At 47.6% G+C, this 26,399-nt stretch overlaps 2 long non-coding RNA genes across 7 annotated transcripts; one reads left to right on the top strand and one right to left on the bottom strand.

Moving 5' to 3' along the window:
• Positions 1–7,047: 7,047 nt before the first annotated feature.
• On the top strand, positions 7,048–13,157 carry LOC147248032 (uncharacterized). Of its 6 annotated transcripts, none has more exons than XR_015109414.1 (7): positions 7,048–7,329; positions 7,570–7,692; positions 8,766–8,983; positions 10,614–10,796; positions 11,264–11,418; positions 11,776–11,920; positions 12,581–13,157. It is a non-coding gene; the product is annotated as an uncharacterized LOC147248032 (long non-coding RNA). The 6 variants fall into 6 exon arrangements; XR_015109413.1 differs by having other exon boundaries at positions 10,618–10,796; XR_015109417.1 differs by lacking the exon at positions 11,776–11,920 and having other exon boundaries at positions 10,618–10,796.
• On the bottom strand, positions 8,282–16,084 carry LOC147248033 (uncharacterized). The gene is made up of 3 exons (XR_015109419.1): positions 16,061–16,084; positions 9,798–9,891; positions 8,282–9,010 (listed from the first exon to the last, which is right to left on the bottom strand). It is a non-coding gene; the product is annotated as an uncharacterized LOC147248033 (long non-coding RNA).
• Between the last annotated feature and the right edge of the window lie 10,315 nt (positions 16,085–26,399).

The following is a 26,399-nucleotide window of genomic DNA, read 5'->3' on the forward strand; positions in this document are numbered from 1 at the left end:
CATCAGAGGCAGCTGAAGGTGTCTGCTTCAACAGAAATGTGGAGTTCAAATCAGAGCTGCGCTCAGAAGAACATTCTGTTGCACTGCTGAAACCCTGCCAAGATCAAAGAATCCATTGTCAGGCTCTCCATGTTGCTGAAGTCCAGAGAAGCATCCTGCCATGAGGCGCTCATGACACCTCTGCTCCCAAGTCCCTCATTATTAGTTACACAAGCTCTGAGATAATAAACAGCAGGGACAAGTCTCACATTTGCAACAGTATTCAAATGCAGTGTCAGTGGTGGAGGCCTGGAGTCTGCACGCAGGGGAGGGGTGTGTCACTGGCGACCTCAGACATCACCTCAAAGCAGCCGGGAGACGAAGAAGAAGAAAACAAATCAACAAGTCCTGGTTCTTGGTGTGAGCTCTGGGAGGAGCAGCTGAGTGGTGTCTCTGCTGCAGCCACTGTGAGGTGAGCTCTTTGCTGCCAGTGAGCTTGTTGCATTGAACGGAGGGGAGCAAATCCAACTGAAGCATTCGTTCGCTCTAAGTTTGCACATGAGGAATTTGTCTTGGAGTTTTATTATTTAACAAAAATAGTAATAATATCAATAGAATAAAAAGAATAAACATAGTGAAAGAAAGAAATAGTTGGTAAGTAGGAGTGAACTACTGGGTGGCATCAGCTGTCTCCCCAACCATCTCCACCATCTTCTCTCCAAGCTCCAAGTTCTCCTGGCTACACCAGGTCACCAGATGATCAATCCGCCGCACGAAGGCAGACTCATCCCCGTCAGAGATGAGCCCAATGAGGGTGGAGTCACCCGCCTGTCAAGGTCCTGACGTGGGCTGCCGGGCGGGTGACTGGAGAAGCAGCTGATGGTGTACAGTGTGATGAGCAAAACTGGGGGAAACTGATGCTGGCAGTCTGGGAGTGGGAGATATGTTCTCTCGGCCTCACGTGTTGCTTCCTGTCAGCCAGGAAGTCAGTGATCCACCTGCAGGTGTATTCCGGACTGCTCAGCCGGGAGAGCTGGTCCTGTAGCAGAGCCAGGATCACTGTGGCAATAGGACCCTGGCACGGTGCCTCCTCTGGTCACTATGTTCCAGGTCAGAACGAGGTAGAGATTCCCTCTTGTATCAGGCTGAAGCTGCATCATGTTGGCGAGATGCTTGGACACGGCTGCACATCGTCCAAGGGACCATGGCTGCAGCTGGACACGAGGACGAGGCTCGCTACTCACCAGGCGGGTCCCCTCCTGAGCGTCTGTGGGTCTGTCACACCAGCACCTGCGGTCATTATGGCTCTCTGCTCGGATTTTCAGGTTCTTCTTTTAATTTGTCCCAGACTGCAAAATCTCACCTCCAATACAGTTGTCAGTTTAGAGGTGCATCACATTCTCACCCTGGAACCTGCAACAAAGCAGATTTCCACGCCTATCGGATCTGGAGCCACGGAGAGAGGCGTTTGCTCCTGTCGCCACCAGTGTTGGGCACGTTACTTTGAAAAAGTAATTAGATATGTAACTAGTTACTTCTCCCAAAGAGTAACTGAATTAGTAACTGAGTTACTCTACGATGAAAGTAACTAGTTACCAGGAAAACTATTGCTCTTTTTTCTTTTAAATTTAAAAATGTCTAAGAATTTGTTTTATGTATTTAGAAAATGTCCTTCTGCAGGCAGAGCTGCTCCTCCTCTCCTGTGTTTCTCCTCTGAGGCTCTGAAGGAGTCAGAGTCACCTTCTGACAGCGGCGGCCTGTTTTCAACAACATCACGGCCTCTCAGTTCCTTCAGGTCTGTCGGTGTCACAAGATTTTGTGGAGCTGGGCAGGAAAATCCAGCTGTGGCTGCTTTGACGCGTGGCTCCTGTCCTTCTTTGTTAGCGGAGCTCCCGTTAGCAGCACCTGTTGCTGTCACAGTTAGCGGTGTCAGCAACAGGTGCTTCTGGCCTCTGGTTTAGTAGAAGCCTGGGCCGTCCAGAGGCGCCTCACTAAACTGGAGTTGCTGACACTGGACGTTGACGGCCTCTTTGCTCTGGGACGACGTCACCTTCACTCAACATGGACGTTTGACCTTTAACCCCCATGAAGTTAAAGTAGTGCCTTTATTTCCATCATGAAAACACCGTCTTTCCCCACGACTCCGGACTCACCATCTCTGATAGGACGTGTGTGTGAGTGTGTGTGTGTGTGTGTATGTGAGTGTGTGTGCTGCTACGTGCTGGTTTGTGTGTTAACACCCGCCCATCTGATGTCTCTGATTGGCTCAACATGAAATCGTACGCTCCCTTAGCCAATCATCATTACTTAGGCGGTTATGTTGCTATGTCCCCTCCCCCCTCGCCAAAGGAGAAAAAAGCACATGTATCCTGTGTCTGTGAGCCGAGTCGATGACAGCTTCAATGAGTGGCTTCAGTAACGCGTAGTAATGGCGTGTTGGTTACAGTAACGGCGTTGTAATGATTGAGAAAGAATTAGTTAGATTACCTGTTACTGACAAAAGTAACGCCGTTAGACACAGCATTTATTTTAACTCCGTTACTCCCATTCCTGGTCGCCATGGACCTCCCCTCCCCTCCTTTGCTGCTCTGCCCCCCCCCCCCCCCAACATACTGCGCCCGTGTCCCAACCACCACATGGGCTGTAACCCAAGCAGCCGACTGTCGAGTGTAACCGTTGTGGGCTGAACAGATGGAGGTTCCACATGAAAATAGAAGCACTGAAATGACGAGACCACACATCTGTGAGGGTATGGAGCCCCAAACCTGCATCCCGTGGAATGACCACACTTATCCACGCCATTAAAAAGACAGTCAGCCCTGATCAGCTGATGAGGTGGGAAGTTGATTCTGTGTGGATTGGGAATAAAATTCTTAAGGTTAGCCTTGGTTCTTTTACTCAATTCTGATTCAAATATCTAACTTCTTGTTGCTGTCATAAGCCATGGAAGTACAGTTACATTTATTTGAGTTCTATTGGCTGAGGTGACGCGTGGTAACCGTTTGGTTAGTCGCTGGATTAGTTATTCTTGTCCGAGTCATTTATACCAGTTTGAACCCTTGATCCTTGGTGCCGCTGTTGCTACTACGATTGATGATGACAATGTGGGTGTTCAGACATTTATGTGGTTGTCTTTTCTAGGGAACTCTTACAATCAGCAGACCAAATGTTAAACTGTTGGCCCTGGAAAAAGTGCTTGTCACCACTGCCAGGAAGTACAAAAAACATGCTAGTTAGCTTAGCTTCCCCCACTTGCAGGAGCTCAAAACTCCAAAAATATGACATGTTTATCCACTGCAGCGACACGTGAGCCAGCAGGGAACCTCAACATGATTCTAGCTGTGGTCAGCAGGGCTCGTTTACGTGCTAGAGACACTCTGAGCTTCCAATCGTGTGCAGTCAGAGCTCACCATCCCTGTTCACAAGCCACCAAGACTGCCCCTTCATAACCAGATCATCCTGGAATCTGCCGCTAGCTCAGATGTCACTTGCTAAACAGTTGATCTCTGCTGCCCAAACACTGGAGCAGCCCACGATCAGGTGGTCCTCCAGTGTCTGAACCAGGATGTCAGGGACATCTGGAGACTCTTCACATTGACGCGGCACAGACCCGAAATGTTTCACTCGAAGTTCAAAAACAAGAGGCCAAAACGCCTCATTCAACCAGCAGATCCTGCATTTTGCAAATGTGCTGTCCAACAAAACAGACGCAAATTCACATCTTTGCTTTGTCTTAATATGTACAGTACTTTAATCTTCTACAACTCCACAGTTTCATTTGGCAGCACAAGCAAGAATCTAGACTGGGGGGGGGGGGGCCTTAGTAAGTAAAACAAAGTGCATTAATCTTGAGAACAATTCCCTTTGTGTTAGAGGTAAACACATCTTTAACTGTGTCTGTTATTTCTGGAGACAGTTGCACTTGACAGGAAACATTGCTGGCTTCCAAACTTGGCTAAATTGGCTTGTAAAGCTGAAAAACTGGAGCAGCCCCTCAAAATCCTCCTCTCTTCCTCTGATTGGCCCTGATCCAGATCCATCTCTCTCTCTCCTTACATGGAGGCATCAAACACTTGTCAACAGAGAGGGGTTGCAGAGAAGGGCGGGTCATCCGGGGGTACGCCCCCTGGTGTATGGACACTAAAACAACTGAAGACAAAGTCCAGACTGTTGACACCATCTGATTCCAGTACCCTGTCTCATGGAAGTAGCAGTAATGTTAGTGGTGCTAGCCTAGGCACTGGTGGTGCTAGCCTAGGCACTGGTGGTGCTAGCGACCACAACATTATCATGTATACATGGTAGTTATACATGGTAGCTTAGTTGGTAATGTATACATGGTGGTGTGTACATGGTGGTACGTACAGTACATATACATAACTCTATACATGGTCAACTATGCCTGGTAAGATATACCTACATGGTAGCACATATCTGGACGTGCATACCAGGTTGTCTATGCCTGATACCATGTATAAAGTGTATACATAGTACATATTCATTGTAACCTGTACATGGAAGTGTATACCTGGTCATCAATGCCGGGCAGCGCATACCTGGTAGCATATGGTAGTGTATGGTAGCGTATACCTGGTAGCATATGGTAGTGTATGGTAGCGTATACCTGGTAGCATATGGTAGTGTATGGTAGCGTATACCTGGTAGCATATGGTAGTGTATACCATGTATATGTATGAAGCATATACCTGATAGACTTTAAGGTAGCACATACATGGTAACATACTGTATGTTAGAGTAGACATGGTAGCACATATATATTAGCATGTAAGTGTAGACATGGTATCATGGTAGCATATGGTAGCACATATATATTAGCATGTAAGTGTAGACATGGTACCATGGTAGCATATGCCTGGTCGCGTTTAAATACACGTCAGAGTGTACATTCAACATGTAAAGGAAAAATATGTGTCGTGTCTCACGTTCTGTCTTTTTTTTTTAATCACCTACTCATCCTGTGCTTCCTGTTTTATTTTGGTGTCTAACTCTCTTCTCGTTTCTGATCACTTCACTTCCCCTGTTGAGTCCTGATGTGTCACACCTGTCTCCTATCACCTTGTTACCTCCTTTTCCCCGGTCTTGTTGCCAGTTCCTTTTAGCCTTGTCTAGTGTTCCAGCATTCTTAAATCCCTACTGATAGTTACTCGTGATCTGGGGCCTCATGTATCAATACTTGCATGGACATCATACTAAAAAACAGTGGACGCAAGAATCCCGAAAGTTGCGCACGTAATTGAATAATTTCACTTATACAGTATCACGGCTTATGCTCCAATCATCCATCAAGTTCCGTCCAGTTAAGCAAAGTGGTTTTGCATGATGATGCTAAAAGTTACTAAGATATGAGTGAAAAAACAACTTCCGAGTGGCGTTATGATGCCAACAGGACACTACAATCAAGGTAAATCAACAGACTTGACTCAGGCCTCAGGCTTCAAAGCTTTCCCTAACCAAGGGATTACATTAACCTCAATCAAATAAATTCATGAGAATCATCTGAAACCTTAATCACACACGGCAAAATGAATCCCTCTCAGTGGCTGTATCTATTCATGATCAGTTGTGGTAATGTGGCAGAAATTTGATTTTATAACAGAAATATGAGTTATGTTGATCATTTAGGACACAGGTGTCAAACTGGTCCAGTCCAGCGCCGTGTGGCTGCAGGTTTTCATTCCAACCAAGCAAAAGCAACACCTGATCCAACCAATGAGCACAGCTTGATTGATTTAAGTAGATTCAGGTGTTGCTTTTGCTCGGTCAGAATGAAAACCTGCAGCCACACGGCGCTGGACTGGACCAGTTTGACACCTGTGTCCTAAATGATCAACATAACTCAACATAACTTCTGCTTATTCCTACACACATTAAGGGACGCGGGGGGTGGAGCCTATCCCAGCATCTAGGGGCGAGAGGCGGGGTTCACCCTGGACAGGTCGCCAGTCCATCGCAGGGCCAACATACAGAGACGAACGACCATTCACACTCACATTCACACCTACGGTCAATTTAGAGAATCAATCAGCCTCGTCCCCAAATTGATGTCCTTGGACTGTGGAGGAAGCTGGAGTACCAGAGAGAACCCAGCAGGAACAGGGAGAACATGGAGACTCACCCAGAAAGATCCCGTGCCCGAGCCGGGACTCGAACCCGGAACCCTCTTGCTGTGAGGTCACAGTGCTGACCACTGCTCCACCGTGCAGCCCTTTTGTAAAATTAAAAAAAGAAAATAAAAGAATATACAAAAAAGAAAGAAAAAAGCCCCAAAACAGGTGGCCCCTGCCCCTCCTTTAAATTATTATCCATTATCAGATAGCTTCAGTTTTTCAGCTGTTCCTTGTTCACATCTGCTCTCCAAAGACCCAGATGTAAATCTAGGAGTTTCTGGCCCGTCTGCCGAGGGGACAGGCACACTGACAGACGGACTTCCAGCCGTGACCTCAGCAGACCTCAGGAAAAGCACATGAAGTACATTTTTAGTTTACACATTAATAATACATGTGTCAGATGTTAGCAAAGTCATAATGGTGTCACTTGCACCAGGTAGTGTAAATGCAACCTAAATCTGCCTCCATCAGGGTGATGTCATAGCTGTTGCCAGGGGAATGCACACGTCCTCTAGCATGACTGCAATGCAGAATGACATTTCATCTAAAAGATCCCTGGAGCACACATGCCAGTTTTATTCACACATGAAGAGCCATCAATGTTCATGTGACAGCATGCAGAGCTATGTACAGTTCGGTTCATTCCAGATCCTGGACTAGCTTCATTAATTCAGTGTTATTTCTGCAGGATTCACTCACTGATTTTTAATTCATGGATTCATTGATTCAGTCCTGGCTTGAAAGAGGTACACTTGACTTATATTTTAAATTCATATTTTAATTCAGGGGTCCCACTAGTTTAGATTAGCACGATTTACATTAAATATTTTAAAGTCTTCCGCTGGCAGCCCACAGTTCATCCTGTCTCTTTAAGGGCCCCTCCTTAAATCCCACCTTCTTCTGATTGGCCAATATTGGAAGCCTGCAAAGGGGCAGCGTCCCTGTGCTTCGTGGTGTGGTGTTAAAATGGGCCTTTCTGCCTTGAACAGCAAAGACACTTGCTGAGTTCCAATGCCCTCCCGAAGCCCGAAGCCCGCACAGACTTCATTGACATCAGCTGTGACGTACATTCCTGGACCAAACCTTGGATCTTCTTCCCTACTGCCAATTCTCTGGAGGATGATGGACGAGGGTTTGGTCAGCGAGCACAACATGAGGCCTTTAGAAATGCAGTGGGTGCCATTGATGGGTGCCAAATTTGAATTAAACCCCTCAAACACAAGTAATATGATTATTTTAATTGCGAACAATTTCATTTGATTCAACTTATAAGTATCTGGGACTCCTCAGGGAGATTTCTTGACATTTATGTTGGTTATGGAGCTTCCGTTCATGACACTTGTGTTTTGAGAAATAGACTTATTAATGTTCATTTCTTGTACCCACCACCTGTTTTTTTTCTTGTGGGAGATGGAGGCTTCCCCTTTTTAGAGTGCCCTATTACCATAATTACCCCTTACAGACACCCACTGCAAGGGCGGATGCAAGAGCGTTTCCATGTTTGGCAAGGCAGGGCCCGGTCCATCATTGAACAGTTGGTGTGATGGAGGCACGGTGGCAGGCTACCTTTTTCAAGGCACTGGAGGTAAGGCCTGCATTTTATTCTGAGGTTACCCTGCTCCACCTGAAGATTTCCTTGAGATGAGTGGGGCCCACATCAGGGACAAGCTGTGTGCTCAAGTATTAGCACTGTGACGGCCTCCTGCCTTACTGGGTCTGCTTATGTTGTTTTTCCTCATGTCTGATGTTCTGTTTGTTTCCCTGCAGGCCTCAGGAGGAGGGGCCAATTAGTCCAACTGGGAGCACCTGGCCAGTGCTCCCAGGGGTATAAAAGGCTGGCTGATCAGTTCGTTTTGTCTCTTCCTCCACATGCCCGGCACCTTTTGGTTTGGTTGGCTTCGGCCAGCTTAGCATTTTATGGTCACACCATACAACACTCTCCACAGCATGTCCCATACATACACCACTGACGACACACCTCATACCTGTATTGAGTATTTTTAGTTATCCTTGCTTTTGTTAAGTAAACTTATCCATTTCTTTATAAACTGTCTCTCCCCTTTTTTTTGTCATGGCTCCTGAGCCGAGTCATGACAGCACCCCAACAACTTCCAGCTCTACAAGGCCATCAGGATTTTTTTTTTTTTATTAATGCCAGAGAATGTTGGGCTGAGTTTCTTTAATATTTAGGGTGTACAAACATACTTTGTTTGGGAAATTGAGTTGAACCCTGCAAATGGAACACTCAGTCCTGTCCTCTGTGATTCTTATTTGTGAGAAATTCAACATTTTCCTGTCTAACAATGACATTTCTAAATCCAGTTGTTCAAACTCCTCACATACCTTAAGATGCAGCTAAATCAATAGATACCAGAAAGGACAAAGCACAACAGATGCTGACAAAAGGCAAGAGATGTTTAAGATAATTTAAACACTTCTGTTCCGCAAATTTAGCCATTTCAAAGTGATGAAAGTAGCACATAATCAAAACATAAAGTTAGTCCAGTGACCGTCACAAACAATTAATATGTCTAGTTGTTCGTTATGTTTTCTCTCACGCTTCCCCTCTCTAGCTTCCATTTCCCCAAGCCTGCTCTCCTGTCTCTGCATACTCCTTTAGATACTCCACAATCTCATTCTTTCTTTTCTTTGGCTGAGGTTCTTTGTGATGGTGGTCAAATGAGGTGGATGGCACAGAAGCAGATGTGCTGGGTGCTTGGTCGGAGAAGGAAGATGGTAAAGAAGCAGGTGTCTCATCATCGGGCTTCTCTGCTGCGTCCGAGTCCACTGCTGTGGCAATGAAGTTCAGAGGCCAGATGGAATCCCTCTGCCCAAGAGCTTTGTGCATCACCTCAAAGAAAGGCCATCAAGCAGCGGTAAGACGTCCACTCTTGGTCCCTGATCTGGTCCATGGTTATATCAGGTCCAATGTAAAAGATATACAACAGATACAGGCAGTACATATTAGACATTACTGTATAATTTAAACATTTTTCATAAAACATGACAGAACCCTTAAAGATGATTAACATGACATCAACAATTATTAAAGATTCAGCATTAGTAGTAAGGAAGCCCAGATTAAGATGAGAAACCCATGTGTTCCAGTCGCCCATTCATCAATTCCAGATCACATATCAAATTACAGAGGTTCACCCGATATTTTTCCTTAAGGTTTTTCCATTTTTTGCCGGCTGCTTGATTTGACGAGACAACGTTCTCAGGTCCCATTTCTTTTCAGATTCAGAATACTTTACACTACTTAATCTCTTGTGGAAAATTCCAACCCTTGGGAATCCATTCTGTGATACCATAACATTTATCCGAGGCTAAGTAACAGCAAAAAAAGCCAGATCAGAGCGAGATCAAAGACCCTAAGCTATGTGCTCTGAACCCCCCCCCCCCCAAAAGAAAAATGTAGTTGTGCACTGCAACTTATTGAATGTACACTGAGTAACTGCATTTCAGCAATACAATGCAGAATTGAATATGCATATAGTTTCCTGCATCAAAACTATTGTACTCTTAATTCTGCAGTTTATAACACTGCAGTAGCTGACAGTACTGAATTTTTGCTAAGAGAAGCACACACACACACACACACAAACCTAGAAGATAGGTTAGCTTCAACGTTGTCATGACTGCTAAATTGTAAAACCATGTATCGATGTGGAAAAATAGCCTACTTACTCAAATCCTTCGGTCGCTGAATGTCTGTGACCTGTAAACAAGGAGTCACGCTGCTGCCGTAGTTGAATAGGCTGCAAGGTTTGTTGTTCGTTCCCTGATTGAAAAGAAGGATACCATATGTTACATCTGAGATTCGAAATTGAAAGTGTGAGAGAAATAACAGCTACAACTGTAGCTTATAGATAAAGTCGGTTACTTAAACAAAAACGTCCTCTTTTTTCAAGGGACTGTCATTTTCTTCGTATTGCGGATGTGACTTTGTTTGCCTTCTGGCCTTCTTTGTAAGTTCTGTTGTGTGCGTCACAAGGCAATGAATTTTGGGTGATTCATTTCAGTAAGGGTGCAACCGAGCCCTCACACACTTCAGATTTTCACAGTGGCACACCTCTAAACCTTCGCAAACTTGGCACGATCGCACAATTAAGTCTGTGAGCCTGGAGGGCGGACATTGGTTCACGATTGATGACTGAGTGAATGTGCCTTTAAGACCACACACCAAACACCTGAGGAGCTGCCTCCCTCACTCACTCACCGCGGTGCTATGGTGGGTCTGTGGATGAGTGAGTCAATGAGTGAGTGACACAGCAGTAAGTTGTTCATTCACAATCTTCCTCCATCCCTCCATGTTCCCCCTCTTCTCCTGTTGAGGGTGGTGGGGGTGGAGCCTATCCCAGCAGCCTTCCCCCTGGACAGGTCACCAGTCCATGGCAGGGCCAACACATAGAGACAGACAACCATTGGCTCTCCCAGCCACGCCTACGGTCAGTTTAGAGTCTGGATTAACCTGGTCCCTCTTGATGTCTTTGGACTGTGGAGGAAGCTGGAGTACCAGAGAGAACCCAGCAGGAACAGGGAGAACATGGAGACTCACCCAGAAAGACCCCGTGCTGCAGCCGGGGCTCCACCCACAACCTTCTTGCTGGGGGGCACAGGGAGGACCACTGCTCCACCGGGCCACCCCATTCACATTCTCATCTTGTGCTAACATGGCTCCAACAAGTAAGATGCTATTTTTCTTTTTCTGTTGAGTTTTACATCTGCTGGACTCGATGAGCTGAAAAACTGTAACAACAATGGATCCTATGGAGTCAACAGGGCCTACAGGGTCAGTGGGGCCTACGGGGTCAACAGGAGCGTACATTGTTGGTGGGGGCTATGGGGTCAACTTGGCCTACGTGGTCAACTTGGCCTACAGGTTCAGTGGGGCCTACGGGGTCAACAGTGCCTACAGTGTAGGTGGGGGCTACAGGGTCAACTTAGCCTATGGGGTCAGTGGGGCCTACAGGGTCAACTTGGCCTACGGGGTCAACAGGGCCTAGAGGGTCATTTACAGGCTCACTCCTGTCTTAGGACCCAACTTTAATACTCAAATCAGACCTCTGATAATGTGAGTGATAGAGTGGTTCTTACAGCTGAGCTTAGAACATCTCCAGCTGAACCATGTTCCATGTTCTGCTGTTCTTAAGGCTGGCGGGGGTGGAGCCTATCCCTGACTGACTCTAGTGTCCCTCCAGTCCGGCATCCTGTCCTCACAGACTGCTCCAGCCCCAGATAGAAGAACTATGGAGGATCCTGGCATGAGAGATGGAGTACTGTTCCTCTGAGCCGTGATGTCACCTGGGTACTTTAAATGAATTCATACTCGTGTATCGTACAGCCTCCAAGGGTTACGCTGCATTTATTCTATATTTTTCTGACGACTGAACTCATTAGGGATTTGTCTGTCCTCTATCGGTGCCTCTGCCTTTCAGGAAATGCAATTTGTTGCAGCAAAGGACAGAGATAATTTTTGTTCTTCTGAAACGTTCTGTGATAGCAGGGGACATAAGCTCTCTCACCCATGTGACATTCAGTGTTTACACATGACTTATTTTTCATGTGATATTGTGGCTGAGGTGTAATCTAGAATACACTCATTATCTCCAGCAGCGCGTGAACTGTTCATACATGTTAGGTATAGCAAGCTGTTTTATTACAGGAATGAAGGCATCATCGGCAATTATCTCCAGTTCCGTGCTGATGGTGCTCTCACGTGATCTGACGGCGGCTGTAGCTGACGGTCTGGTGGCAGTAGGTGCGTCGTGAGGAGCAGCGAACTCCATCCTCATTCCCTCTGATGTGAGGTGAGCGAGTCTGTGAACTGAATACTGACTGGTTTTGCCTGCAGGCAGCACAGTTCATTTGAAAGTAGCTGTCAGCCATGTAAAGAACTGTGCATTTTGGTTGCGAGTTTGCAAATATTGGATTGGATTTTTGTGAGATCAAATAGAGACCCTCTGTGTGCTTCCAGCCGCTGATTAGTCTGAGGGGTGCCAGTGTTGGGCTCGTCCCTCAGGTGCAGGAGACCCCCCTGCCTCCCCGAGTAGCTGCTGTGTTGAGTTCAACGGAGTTAGAAGTCTGTCAGATTTAATCGATGGAGACCCTCCAGAATCAATGAGGCTAGGAGAGCGGGACGGCCCCTCTCGTTGTGAGCCAGGATGCCATCAGTGGCGCAGGCAGGATGAGGGCTGTGTGTGAACCTCAGAGTAATGGAGTGTGTCTGCCCAGGTGCCACGCCACATAAACTTAGGACCCCTGTGAGAGCCTCCGGCACAAGAGGACTCGGCAAAGAATAGACCCAGCAGCCCACTGTTGTCTGTTATCACAGCGGTGTCACGATTAGGAGACGAGCAGTGTGAGGGCTAATGTCCCCAACATGCCTGGACGACTAGAAGGATCACAAAACCTAAATTTCAGAAAAATGACAAAAGAAAATGCAAAACCAATCTTTCTCATTTGTCCAGGACGTATGAAAGCAAACCAAGTGAAGAAGTCATGAAGACACTGAACTCAAGATTTCCTTTGGAAAACCCTGGAAACAAGTGGAGCTTCTTTTTATTCATGCGCAAGTTGGTCAACACAAATATCATCCCTGCATCCATCCATCATCTTCTGACCTCCTCCACACGTATGCACTGACCCAGGCCCTTAGATCATCCCTCCATCCCTCCCTCCCTCCATCCACCCACTGTGAGCCCAGACGTGGCCGTGCTTTTCCAGCTGTTGCTCTCAGTGCAGGGACTGCTCTGCCTCCACCGCCTTCTCTTGACCCCTGTGACGGCTTCACGAAGCTGCTGACCGCTTCACCCACACAGGCTTTTGGTTCAACCTGTACTCATTGTGTCTCTGCGTTGCTGCTGTTTTTAGCTTGTCAGTCCTGGTGCTGCTTTTGTTCCTGTAATTAGTTTTATGTATTGTATTTATACATATGTAAATTGTTTTCTTTGTTTTAACCTCTTTTTCATTTGTGTTTTTCTTTTAATGTAAAGTACTTTGTAATTTTATATCTGTGAAAAATGCGACATGATTAAACTTTACTTTATTTTATGCTTATCATTCATTTCCTCTCCAGCACTTTTGGTCCTCACCCATTCTAACACAACGCCCAGCTCAGAATGAAATCCAAGCTTGTCCTAAACCTGCTAAACAAATCAGTCTCACCTCCCACAGCCTGTATCCAAAGGGACAAAACCACCTTCAACCAGCACAAGAACTGATTCAGTTTATTGATGCACTTATTTGTTGTTTCCTCATTTCCACGTCAACATTAATTCCTTAAAGGAAACGTGTGAGTTCTAAACTCACGCTGACTCGCTGGGCCCTGATGATGAGAACTGTCCCTTTCTGCTCACTGCAGCAGGAAAATCTTGCTATTATTCCTCATCTGAAGTAGGTATGTTAATACAACTGAACTGGTACGAGCACGACGGATCATTATTGGCTTTGACAACACAAAGGTCAGTATATTCACATTAGCTGGGCGACACTGGGTCCCTGAAAGTCATAGAAGATTAAATGGTGAGTGAAGAACCGTCCGACGGTTGCTAAGAGCAACGAGATACAGAAGGAGCACAATCATCTGCTGTGGTGTGGGTGGCTGGAGGCGCTGGCAGGATCCTGGCTGCAGCACCAGCAGGGGGCTGTGGCTTGTCCCTACACGGCATCTGGACAGTCGCACTACATTAAAATGATCAATGAGCAGCTTTGACAGACGGGACGAGTGGTCTGGTTTGCAGAGGCCATCAATCGAGAACTGGAATCAAACATCATCCTCCTGAATCTCCCACAAAGACACCAGAGGACGACTTCTGCTCAGCTGTTGGAACCCAGATTTCAAGGCCTTGAATTACGAGGTCTCATCACTGCCCCAATCGAACCAACACACACACACACACACACACACACACACACACACACACCCAGCTGCTGGTGAAGTAAAGTGCAAAGATGCATGTTGGAAAGGGACATTCGAGCAAGACAGCTGAAGTCCAGGTCCTCACCATCTAGAGAGTTGGTCTTGAGCTTTCATCCTCGGGAGTTTAGCGCACAAACACAATCAAATGTATATGTGCTTTGTTTAATTCTGATGGGTGCCATTATTACGATCAACCAGTAATAACTGGGGCTATTTGTGAGAGCTGTCTTAGGCGAGTGAGTGTACTAATTTCGCCTTGGGCCCGATCCCTTGGAGACAATAAAGCTCCTCTGATTCTGAACAAGGAATGTTGATAATGGTGCGATGTAATGTTCCTGTGTTGTGAAATGCAGATGTGGGATATTGTGCAAATCTGACGACCTGCTGGTCGCTGAACAAGAGCAGCTGGCGAGCTGAGTGTCGTAGAGACTCCGCAGTCCAGCGGTCTCAAGGGCTCAGTCAATGGAATGAGTCGTGATTTATTTCAGTTCATTTTCATGACTGATGAGGAATTCAAGGCTGTAATGTGGTGCTGTTGAAGCGCCCTGAGGCGACGTTGTTGGGACCAACATGCCATCAGCCTGTGGCCCACCGACTCTGGAGGATGCGTAGATAGAAGGTGCCATGGTCAGACAGCCTGTCTTACATAACCTTCAACCACAGGAACTCTCACCCGTGTCTGGAGCTTTACAGCACTGGCACAATAATCAACACCAGGACGTACCTGTGACACATTAATTTAGGCTAGATATTAATTAAAGTCATCTGTGAATCTCTATGATGGATTATTAATTTGCATTCCATTGCAGTCAGTCCACATTCTTATACAATTTCATTAATCTGAAATTCATCATGGTTTAGTGAGCAGGAGCTGAAGGTGGACAGCAGCCCTCAAGCCCTGCTGTCCAGGTTCTGGTCAAAAATGTTCCACAGGGATCAAAATCAGGGAAGTTTCATCTTTCCAGTATGTAGTGAAACACTACCCATGAGCACCTGACCCACAGGTGCTGGCGTTATCCTCAGCCCTGGTGCCACGGTGAAGTGACTGTCCGCAAGTACTGAGGGAATTCCCTCGAGTAATCATACTACTTGTTGTCCCCAGTAATGGGGGAGGGCAGGCGTCCCGTTGGGCCACCTCGACTGTGTATTTGTATCTAATGTCATTGCTGATCTGAGCCAAAATCCTTCCAAACAACCAGAGACGAAGCATCAGACGTTCAGCAGTGCTGAGTCAAGCCTCAGGACTCATCCCACATCCCTCCATACTGGTTAGAACTGTGGTTCCTGGTGATGTGTCAGCTATTCCGATAGATGATCTTCAGCTCCCACCCACCCCATGACTAACCAGCTAGTTTAACACACACCGGTGTGTGGATGTACAGTAGCTGATGCAACAGCCTCTTCAGAGATGAAGCTTTACTAGAGAAAAAACCAAGCAGTCACGTGATTGTAACATCTTTCATTGGGTCCTGTCAAAGGTGAGAGAGGAAATGAAGCGTCGAGCAACAATGCCATAAAGAGTAAATCACCTTTATTTGTTGGACTCTGTGAAAACGACGAAGGGGCCTAGCAGTCACACTCCCAACCAGTCCGGCTGTCTGGGGACATCTCCCAGGGAGAGTAGAACCTTCCTCTGACTGCGCCTTTAATTTTTCCACATCTCCATGAGCAGATTTACGTGTTGCCCAAATAGCATCTGCTTTCATTTCAAGACAGCTTCAAATGAATGTTTTAGCATGTCATGAATTGCATTTACATAACACTGAAATGTCTGAAACCTTCCCCGACCTTGTCGCCGCCTCTCTGAGTGGGAAGACAAATACACCCAACCTCTGCATCGCCAGAGGAGCTCCGGAGGTTGAGCTTAATGTATAAAGATGGGGGTTGTGGAGAGCATGTAGGATGAGACCTTCCTGAGCTGCACTAGGCACATAAATAAGGGAGCACCACAAAGCCACCCCCCAGGACTGCTGTCAGTGTGCATCTTAACATGCAGGATGCTAATGAGACACAATGCTGCATCACGCACCTTATGCAACATGCAACACAGATTGGCTTGCTTTCACAGGCTTGGCATGAGATGAAGGTCAGGAACACACGTGTAGCATGATCAAAGAGATACCATCACCTACACAAACAGACAAGTCTTCATTACTTAATAGAAGCTCTAAGGGGTACACACACACACACACACACACACACACACAAAACAGATACACGTTTCCTTTGAATACTAAAGAAAAGGATGTGAATGAAGAGGTGAGCTGTTCAGCAGTCCTGGTTTATACTCCTGCATGCAGGCTACGAGGATTTGTTGAGTTTCTGTGTGTGACGGTGAAGTACAGGCACGTGATTGGATCCTCACTCTATCACGTCAACCAATCACTGGCAGTCCAAACACAAACCGTGATGTCATGAAACCAGCCAAAGGTGCTGATTGGATGCAGAACTACACATCAAGGGTAAAGGAACTCAAACCTTCATTCAGCCTTTCACACGCTGATACAATGGAGCGGCCGTGCAAGACGCCGGCAGCGCGCCAGCAGTAACTTTAGGTTCAGGGACTTTCTCTGCAACACATGGAGAGCAGGATCGAACCGCCGCTACTCCTGAGCCAAAGAGAAGAGATGCAATCCAATAATAAGTTCTGAGGAGTGGTGAAACAGAAGTTCTTAGTAAGTAGTTGTCACAAATCATTTTCCTTCCAGTCAGGCCCTCAGTGGCAGATCACTTCCTGCTCTAAGAGGAAAAAACATCCGATTATGACCACAAATGAGACGCACATGGCTTTTCAGTCACAAACCACTGGCAGAATATCAAATATAGACACGAAATTAAACCACTCATTTTGTGATTTGCAATCTAAAATGAAAGGAGTTGTTCTAAATTTGAGGAAATCCACTGCAGGAAAACAGAGTTTGGCTCTGGCACAGTTTTTAGAGACAGACGCACGACACCAGCAGAGACAGCACGCAACATTCACAGGACAAACCCTTCGACTGAGGAGTGTTGGTTGAAAGAGAAAATGGTTTATGCTTCAAACATTATTTGCTATGTGCTGTTTGTACAAGAGCCTGATGTATAATTGAAACATTTTCTAATTTCAGCATTTTGGTCCAAACCTTCTGCATTATTAAATGTGGACGTGGGCTTTTGCTCATTCCTGGAAGTTGTCAGGTGGAGGGAATGGGTTTCACCCAGAATGAGAGGAGTGCTGTCTGCAGGCTCTGATGGAGTCGGTCTAATGCAGCACTCCAGCACGGCATATCTGCTCACATCAGGGTTTCAGGAGCCGACAGCAGTGGCAGCAGAGCCCAGCTGACATGACGGTGAGGGTCTGACGGTGCCGGCCCCCCGCAGCCAGCCACGCACCACTGAATAAACCCCACGGCAAACACCAGCCAAATACGTCACATCTGCAGCCGGGGAGGAATCTACTCAAGAGTTTAATCAGTATTGTACAACAGTACGGACACACATCAGCATTCACACTCGTCGCTCCATGTACCAGATCAAACCATTACAACGCGACAGTAAACACATGAGACACAACAACAGCCACAGATCAAGATGGAGAAGACTCAGCCTGATTCAATTAGCATAACCTTAATGCTCGATGCTGATTGGCTCTCACGGGGCCTGAGTCTCTTCTTCTGTTTTCTTCTTTGAGACTTGAGAATTCCCTGGAGAGATGCAGGAAGTGGAGGAGCTTTTCACAGCCGCACATGACTGGAGCTCTGACGGGAGAGAAGAGTGAGGGAGGGAGAGAAATACAGGGCCAGATGGAGGGAGGGCAGGAGCGATGAAGGGGGCACTGAAGTGCTCCAGGTCCACAGGCAGGAGTGTTCCCAATGGACCAAATCCTCCGGAGCTCAAACATCCTGAACTTTTAATACACATGAGTTCATTTTCCACCATTTTGAACTTTAGAAGACAAACGTTGGAGTTTAACATATTAATACAGAGTCGGAACATCGTCCGTGTCTGTGGCCACACACACATTCGTGTTCCACGACATAACACAGGTTCATCAGAGGCCCGAAGCTTCAGGCTCCACCTGGACCTGCTCCGACTAACACTCTTCTTCCTCTCAATTTTCTACAGGAAAATAATGCCCTTGACACAGCATTTGGTTACCAGCTGATGTCTCTGCTGACATGGCTGCCGTAGTCCCTCATGACGACGTGCTGCTACGCCGATTAGAAAAGTCAAGATCCGTCTGTGTAATCAGAGTTTGGAGTCATCATCAGGCTCCTGTGAGTAAATGAGGAGGAGGCAGTTCCGTGTGTTCCAAACTTAAACCAAACCAGACCTGAGCCACTGTGACAGCACAGCTATCATAACTACACTGGATTCTTTCACCGAGAGGGAAACCACTGTCCAGGGTTAGCCTGAAGTTCTCACTGGAGGAGTTTGGGTCCTCACATCGCTTGTGTGTCTAGATTTTGGAAGGGTGCCTGAGAACTCGCTGTGGGAAGATACCACATGCTTCACGCTGAGGCTGTACACCCAGAAGAATGAGGGGATCAACACATCCATCCGTGTCTGTCTGTAATTATTGGGATCATAAAATGAGCTGAGACATCAAACACCAGGAACATCTGCAGCCTGCACACTGCTAACCTGCACTGGCAAACACATCCATGCAGGGAGAGACAAGCTGGATTTAGGCTGCAAAGAGCAAACACCAGGGCCGCGTGTGCACTGATGCGTACGAAAGATGTGTCCGAGAACACAAATGTTACGTACGATCGCCAGCTTCTGACCCTGATGGAGAGAGGATTTAGTTTTTTACAGCCATTACACGGAGCTCAAGGTGGGCCATCGAGTGACAGAGCCTCGAGATTCATCATCGTAACAACTGGACCTGTGACAACAGACTTGAAGAAGCTCTCAAACGGACGTGAATAAGAAATATTTACCAAAGATTAAAGGCACCAAACTATTTTAAAGTTTAAACTCAGTGTTTCAGTTCTCGAGCGGAGCTACGGGAGCCTGCGCCCTCGCCACCACGAGTTCTATTTTTACCACAACTCTCATTTTAAATTCAGTGTCACTGATCCATCATGTAACACATCTGTGCTCCTTCACTCAATCAAGAGCCAAGACTTTCTTATGTTCACTTAAAAAAGGATGTATCCCTATTTTTAACCCAGAAACGTATCCATATGAATGCCTTTAAATATTACATGAAGCTGCAGCTGTGAAGAATTTCATCAGACAGTTTCAGTTCATCACCCATTCATTTATTAATGGATTCACTGTCTGTGCCTTTACCTGATAATGACTTCTCTTGTTGAGGAAGTGTACTGAGGGAAGGAAGCAGTCCCAGGAAGGTTTTCAGTTTGTTGTAGTAAATTGCTGTTGATGTAGTATAAGTACTGTGATCATCACTGACAAGGACGTGAAAGTCCAGTGTGAAGGATCGAGTGACTCACTGATCACGCTGCCTCCACCCCTAACCTGGCTCACCCCCTGTGATCAGGGCACCACACGATCAACAACACCACCACCACAACAACCACAACAACACAAACAGCACGAACAACAACGCTAACAGCAGCCACGACAACTCTGACAGCGACAGAACCAGCCAACCCTTCAGAACTGGACAAACGCAGAGACTTTGCTTTGCTTCACTGTTCAAACAAATTACAGGACAGGAAATGATTTCACGTGGCTGGAAGGTTTTGAGGGAAGTGTGGGAGTCGCACAGCAGGAGCAGAGGAAGGTGGGAGCACAGGTAGGAGTCAGGCGTCCTCCCCGTCAGGGCGCAGCAGAGGAGTTGTAACGCCACGAGCAGCGACGCGGATATTTTCTCCTCCTTAACACGAAGAGGAAGCAGTATGGATCTGTGACAGACACTGAGAATATTGATTGTTTCATTGAAATTAATTTAATACAAACAACATGAAAGTACATCAGAGATGCACTACAAACAGTTCCAGAAAGCGAACCCGAGGGTGCTCGCTCGCTCCTGAACAGCCAATCACATCCCTCGATCCTGACACTCAAACAGCCAATAATCAGGGGTGAAAAGGGCTTAAAAGACTTGCCGGAACTGTACAGCGTTAAGTTTTACGGTTTTTAATCGGTTTTGGGTGATTTTTATTACAGTTTTCGGGTGTCTGTTCCCCACACACCTGCAGCCCCATGGCCCCACCCTTCCAGCGTGACCCCTGGAAATGCTTGGAAAACTGCTTTTTACTGCGTGTTCATACCAGATTCGCGTCGCGTCATTCGCACGAATTCGACGCCGGATCATTTTAGTGTCATTCGCGCAGATACGCGAATTCGCTCACCTGCCCGAGTGGCGAGTATTTCCAGCAACGTTTCTGTTCGCCATTTCCCCATGAATACCCACAGAACTGTTGTGTTCTACCTGCCGTGGAAGGCAGAAATACGTCGGAAAAGTAAACGCCGTCATATCTGGGTTATCAACACCATCTAGAGGCGAGCTCAGCTCGGTGAATTTCCCCGCTCGCTGAACCGAGCTCCTCCAGGGCTCCGTCTGGAGAACCGCCGCTTCCAGCGGTGTTTTCGGATGACGACTGGCCGGTTTGACGACCTGCTCGCTGGGATCGGTGACAGGATGTAACGAATGGACACCAACTTATTGTTCTTTTTTGACAGTTAGTGTCATAGCACCGGGCTTCCACACAGCCACAATCAACTTGTCCGCCATCTTGTCAGTCACAGCCAGTCAGCCAGTCAACGCTGATTGGCTGTCTTGACGCGAAATTTTCGGCAAAGTTCAATATTTTCAACTTGCGCGAAAAGCGAATGTTTCGCCTTGCGAATTTCACCAAAGTGAAAATTCGCGTCATTCGCATAGACTTTGAATGGGAACTGTTCGCGCAAATTCGCGTTCGGTGTGAACACAGGATGACAGTCACTGCCCTCTCCAGCGCTGAGGACGGGGAGCAGGCAGACATGCAGACACAGATCATCAGTGTCACTCCATGGTTTATTGAGCAAAGTATCAGTTCACACTGTACAGTGAGAGACACCATACAGAACCTGGAAAGTTTCAAGAACCATCACTAACTTGATTTTGCCCTCTGTTTTGTTTTCTTTCTCTTCGTTCCGTGAAAGCAGAACAGCGTGGTTTTAACCAATCAGAACTAACAATGCTGGTAACGTGACCCAGGTGTCCGTCTGTCAGCCAACCAGAAGATGCGCTCATGGGCACGACTCCGTGTCAAGGCGGTTTCACACTGAACGCGCAAGGCGCAGGCTGCGCGGGGGAAGTCCATTCATTGTGTATGTGTGCGCGCTGTGACGTCACATGAGCACAAACCAAGCCCAGCAACGCGGCAGCGCTGCACGTGCTTGCGCCCCAGCGCGCCGCGTCTGACGCATTCAGTGTGAAACCGCCTTCAGACCTCGTTCTCTTTATTTCATATGGGATTTTGACAGCTCCCACTATTTTACCAGAACTGCGTTCCGGCCCGTTCCGGCTCACTGTCACCCCTGCCAATGATAGAGCAGGTGTGTTAATTTGTGATACGCCAGCAGGGACTGAGGGAACGAGTGCAGACAGGAGTTTTTCTTTGACTGATAAACAAAGTGGTTAAATTCAAGCTTTTTTATCCTGATCTTTATCAGAAAAATATCATCAATTATCTTTAATTATCAGTACTAACTGAAGTGACACATTTCGTCACAATAGATTTTCAGCTTCAGTCAGCCGGGTCCGATAACGACGGCTCGTTCTGATCAGTAGTCAGGCTGTAGCACGCAGGACGTGAAGATGTGACACCTGTCAGACGTACAGCATCAGAGCTGGACTGCGAGAGCCGGCGCTGCTGAGCCACCATGTTCGGGAGGCCTTTGATCAATCAGCATCCTGGCCAGTCAGATGAACAGGCGTCCGGGCAGAGCAGGCCCTTTGAAGATTTCAATCATCTGTTACTGATAAGGTTATTATGTTGTTGCTCTTTGCCTTCAAGGCTGTAATCAAATGTGACAGAAGCTGGCCTGCTGCTGCTCCCGCTGGGAGCCGATGAGGTGCACAGCAGAGGGATTCTGACAGGGAGGCTGAGGGTGTGGACACCGACAGAATTATTACATATTTCCATGTGGCAGCAGAAACGTGACCGTTGGCTGCAGTGCTCGCAAGCGAATCATACCAGTGTCTGCGGGCAACATTGAGCCAACATACATGTGTCAACTACACGTCCACAAGACACGCAGGTGTTACTCTCACGTTCCAGCCCAGGTCTGAACTCATTGTAACGTCTTCTGATGTTGGTATTTTGTGGGTGTTTCAAGTCAAATGTTGACGTTCAACATCAACCAAAGTTCTATTTTCAACTGAATTCTAAAGTCTTGACCAAGATGAGGTCAAATGTCTGTTGGTCTTGTACAGACAGCTGGACTGCTGCTAAAAGACAAGGTGAAACCCTTTGGGAATCTTGGCAGGTGATTGGATGAAACACCTGTCCGTCACAGGCTGGTTTAGAAGAACGTTGCAGGCATAAACCTTCTATTGGAGGAATATTCCAGTCTGTTTCTCCACCTCCTCTGCTCCTCACTCGTTGAAGCACCACCAATCTACAAGAGGCAGATCTGGCTCATAAACTGTCTGTTGGCTCAGTCACTGAAGAGTTGTAAAGACATACAGCAGGTAGAGAAACTAGTCAGAACGTCATCGAACACTATAGAACGTGGTTGGCCCCTGACATCGACAACGACTGTAAGTCAGTTGATGTAAGAGCAAAAACCTGGTTTCTGTGCAGAAAAATCCTCCAGTGGTGTTCGTTGCTCTATTCAAATAACAGAGTCTCCTGCTCAGAACTAAGACTGCAGCTGAACCGATGCCTTCAGGAGCCACCGCTGTAGTTGGAACCAACAGTATCACTGTCATCACTGCTAAACCACACCCCCATCTCCTCCAATGTTGCTGAGTGCCTGAACCAAGGTGAGACAGATTCCGGTGAATGCGGCAGCCTCACTTGCTGAGCACATCCTTGCTCCAGCCTCGGAGCCAAGCTGGTTCTGCTCCGGTGCTGGACGCTGCACCGCGTTTGAGCTCTGCTTCATGACACTGAATGTCTATCATGACCCTCCCCCACTGGAACCTGTGGCATTCTCCTTCAAGCTGTGCCATCTATGACGGCGAACCCAGAACACGTTCCTGCAGAAGAACAGAGGCCCTCCATGGAAGCCAGGCTGTTCTTCAAACAGCTGCTGCAGCTTCAAGACATCGTGAATTCCTGGTCATGAATTCTTGAAAGTATTTGTTGTCTGTCACTTGGAATCTTTTGCCTAATTCACTCATGTGTCTCTGAGAGGAAACACCAGCTAGAATCAAGCAGAATGAATGACAGACCAGAGGACTCATGACTGTGCGTGTCTCTGGATGTGCAGCACAGCTGCATGTTGTTCTATCGCTTCTAAAATGTCTCCAAAGGCTGAACATGCTTGAGTTCAACTCTATTTCTTTGACATGAAAGCTAATAAATCTTTCTGACATCACAACCAGTTGAGAATAAAAAACAAGAGCAGAATAACAAGCATGGAGGAGACTGAAGGATAGAGGAGCTAGTCTCAGCTCTAATCTTAGCCATCACAGCTAAAGTCGGCTGGATTAGGCGCCGCAGCCCTGAGCTCACTATCACCATGGAGGCCACTGGTGCATGAAACATCTCTTATCACCTTTATTGCATTTCGACTATTCATGCCAGGCCTTCTGGCTTCGACTTATTTTCTTTAAAAAGGAACACGATTCTTGTGACTGACTGCATACAGACATTTTTTGTGGGAAAAGCAATATTCATCTCTGAAATTAGTGGGAGAGAGAGAGGGAGAGAGAGAGGGAGCTAGAGAGAGAGAGAGAGAGGGAGAGAGAGAGAGAGAGAGGGAGAGAGAGAGAGAAACCTCCTGCTGAGAATATAAAGCAGATGGTCGGAGGTAAACAACACTCTTCCAGAACAGATGAGTTTAGGACATGGGAGAAAAGACCAGGCAGATTTTAAGGTTACCAATCCATCATCATCTGTTTGTTAAAGAGCTAAAATGGAAATCAAATAACAATAAAATGGAGGATCAATAGCAGCGGGGGGGGGGGGGGGGGGTCTAGACCTGTTTCTTTGACCGGGGTCATCAAGCAGCCTCACATTTAAATGGCAAACAAGGCCGACTTCTGCGAGCGGTGCAGCCAGAGCAGTGTCCCACTCCTCTCCCTCCCTCTGCCTCACTGCTCCTGCAGGCAATGACCTTTGCAGTAATGTTTCCTTAGACATGCTGTTAATGGACGGCTCTGACATACAAGTGTGCTCCGCTAAGTCTGACATCACAGATTATATAACAGCCCAGCAGGGACAGTGAGCAGGGGAGCCATGTTGGAGGAGCCATGTTGGAGGAACCATGTTGGAGGAACCATGTTGGAGGAGCCATGTTGGAGGAGCCATGTTGGAGGAACCATGTTGGAGGAGCCATGTTGGAGGAACCATGTTGGAGGAGCCATGTTGGAGGAACCATGTTGGAGGAACCATGTTGGAGGAGCCATGTTGGAGGAGCCATGTTGGAGGGGCCATGTTGGAGGAGCCATGTTGGAGGAGCCATGTTGGAGGAACCATGTTGGAGGAGCCATGTTGGAGGAACCATGTTGGAGGAGCCATGTTGGAGGAACCATGTTGGAGGAGCCATGTTGGAGGAGCCATGTTGGAGGGGCCATGTTGGAGGGGCCATGTTGGAGGAGCCATGTTGGAGGAACCATGTTGGAGGAACCATGTTGGAGGAACCATGTTGGAGGAGCCATGTTGGAGGAACCATGTTGGAGGAACCATGTTGGAGGAACCATGTTGGAGGAGCCATGTTGGAGGAGCCATGTTGGAGGAGCCATGTTGGAGGAACCATGTTGGAGGAGCCATGTTGGAGGAACCATGTTGGAGGAACCATGTTGGAGGAGCCATGTCGGAGGAACCATGTCGGAGGAACCATGTCGGAGGAGCCATGTCGGAGGAGCCATGTCGGAGGGGCCATGTCGGAGGAGCCATGTTGGAGGGGCCATGTCGGAGGAACCATGTCGGAGGAGCCATGTCGGAGGAGCCATGTCGGAGGAACCATGTTGGAGGAGCCATGTTGGAGGAGCCATGTCGGAGGAGCCATGTCGGAGGAACCATGTTGGAGGGGCCATGTTGGAGGAGCCATGTTGGAGGAACCATGTCGGAGGAACCATGTCGGAGGAACCATGTTGGAGGAGCCATGTTGGAGGAACCATGTTGGAGGAGCCATGTTGGAGGAGCCATGTTGGAGGAGCCATTTAGGAGGGGCCATGTTGGAGGAGCCATGTTGGAGGAGCCATTTAGGAGGGGCCATGTTGGAGGGGCCATGTTGGTGGAGGATTGTGGAGGAACCAACCAACCAGGGAGGGACTGATGGAGGGAAGGATCTACAAATATATCTCTAAAATTAGAAATTCTGTCTCCAGGTGAAAACGAGTCCATGCATCTGGGACTTCTAGGCTGGACGATCGTAACTCTTCATTATCAGGCTGCACCACCAAGTGGTTAAAGGCTCTCCAACTGGTCCAGAACGCAGCTGCAGGCGTCCTGAGAGGAACCAGGAGCAGATGTCACATCACCCCGTCTTAGCGTCGCTGCACTGGCTTGCAGTAAAATCCAGAACAGAGTTTAAAATCCTGCTCCTCACTTTTAAAGCTCTTATGGTCAGACTCCATCGCATCTGGAAGAGGTCCTAGTTCCTCATGAACCCACCAGAGCACTACGCTCCCAGCATGCAGGGTTCCTGCTGGTTCCTGCTGGTTCCTAGAGTTCTAACAGTAGAATGGGAGCCAGAACCTTCAGCTATCAGGCTCCCCTCCTGAGGATCTATGTTTTATTTTATCTGTGTGATAAAGCTTATCATTCAGGCCGGTCAGGCTGATCCTGGACCAGCTCCTAGTTTATGCTGCTATAGACTGAGACTACCGGGGGACTCCCATGATGCACTGAGCTTCCTCCTCCTCTCTGCTTCTCTCCATCTTTATCCACAACATCCTCATGTGTCAATCATCCATCAACCTCAACTTCTTCCTGGAGGTGTCTGTGCTCTCCCCCTGCAGGTCACCTGGGGCTGTAGACGCTGGGTTGATCACTTCCTGTCCTGGACCAACTACTTGCTCGCCCTGGCCCTGTGTGTGTCTCTCCTTTCTACCCCTCCCTCTCTCTCTCTTCTTTTCCCCCAGCCCCTCACCCCCCCTCTCTCTCCTCCCCCTCTCAACCCCAACCGGTCGAGGCAGATGGCCGCCCACTCCGAGCTCCGTTCTGCCTGAGGTCTCTTCCTGTTGAAGGGAGTTTTCCTCGCCAGCGTCGCCGAGTGCTGCTCCTGTGGGAACGTTGGGTCTGAGTTAGAGAGGGAGG

This window comes from Aulostomus chinensis, chromosome 16, assembly GCF_037954235.1.
Source record: "Aulostomus chinensis isolate RoL2024-O1b breed Wild chromosome 16, RoL_Achi_v1.0, whole genome shotgun sequence".
NCBI classification, from domain to species: domain Eukaryota; kingdom Metazoa; phylum Chordata; class Actinopteri; order Syngnathiformes; family Aulostomidae; genus Aulostomus; species Aulostomus chinensis.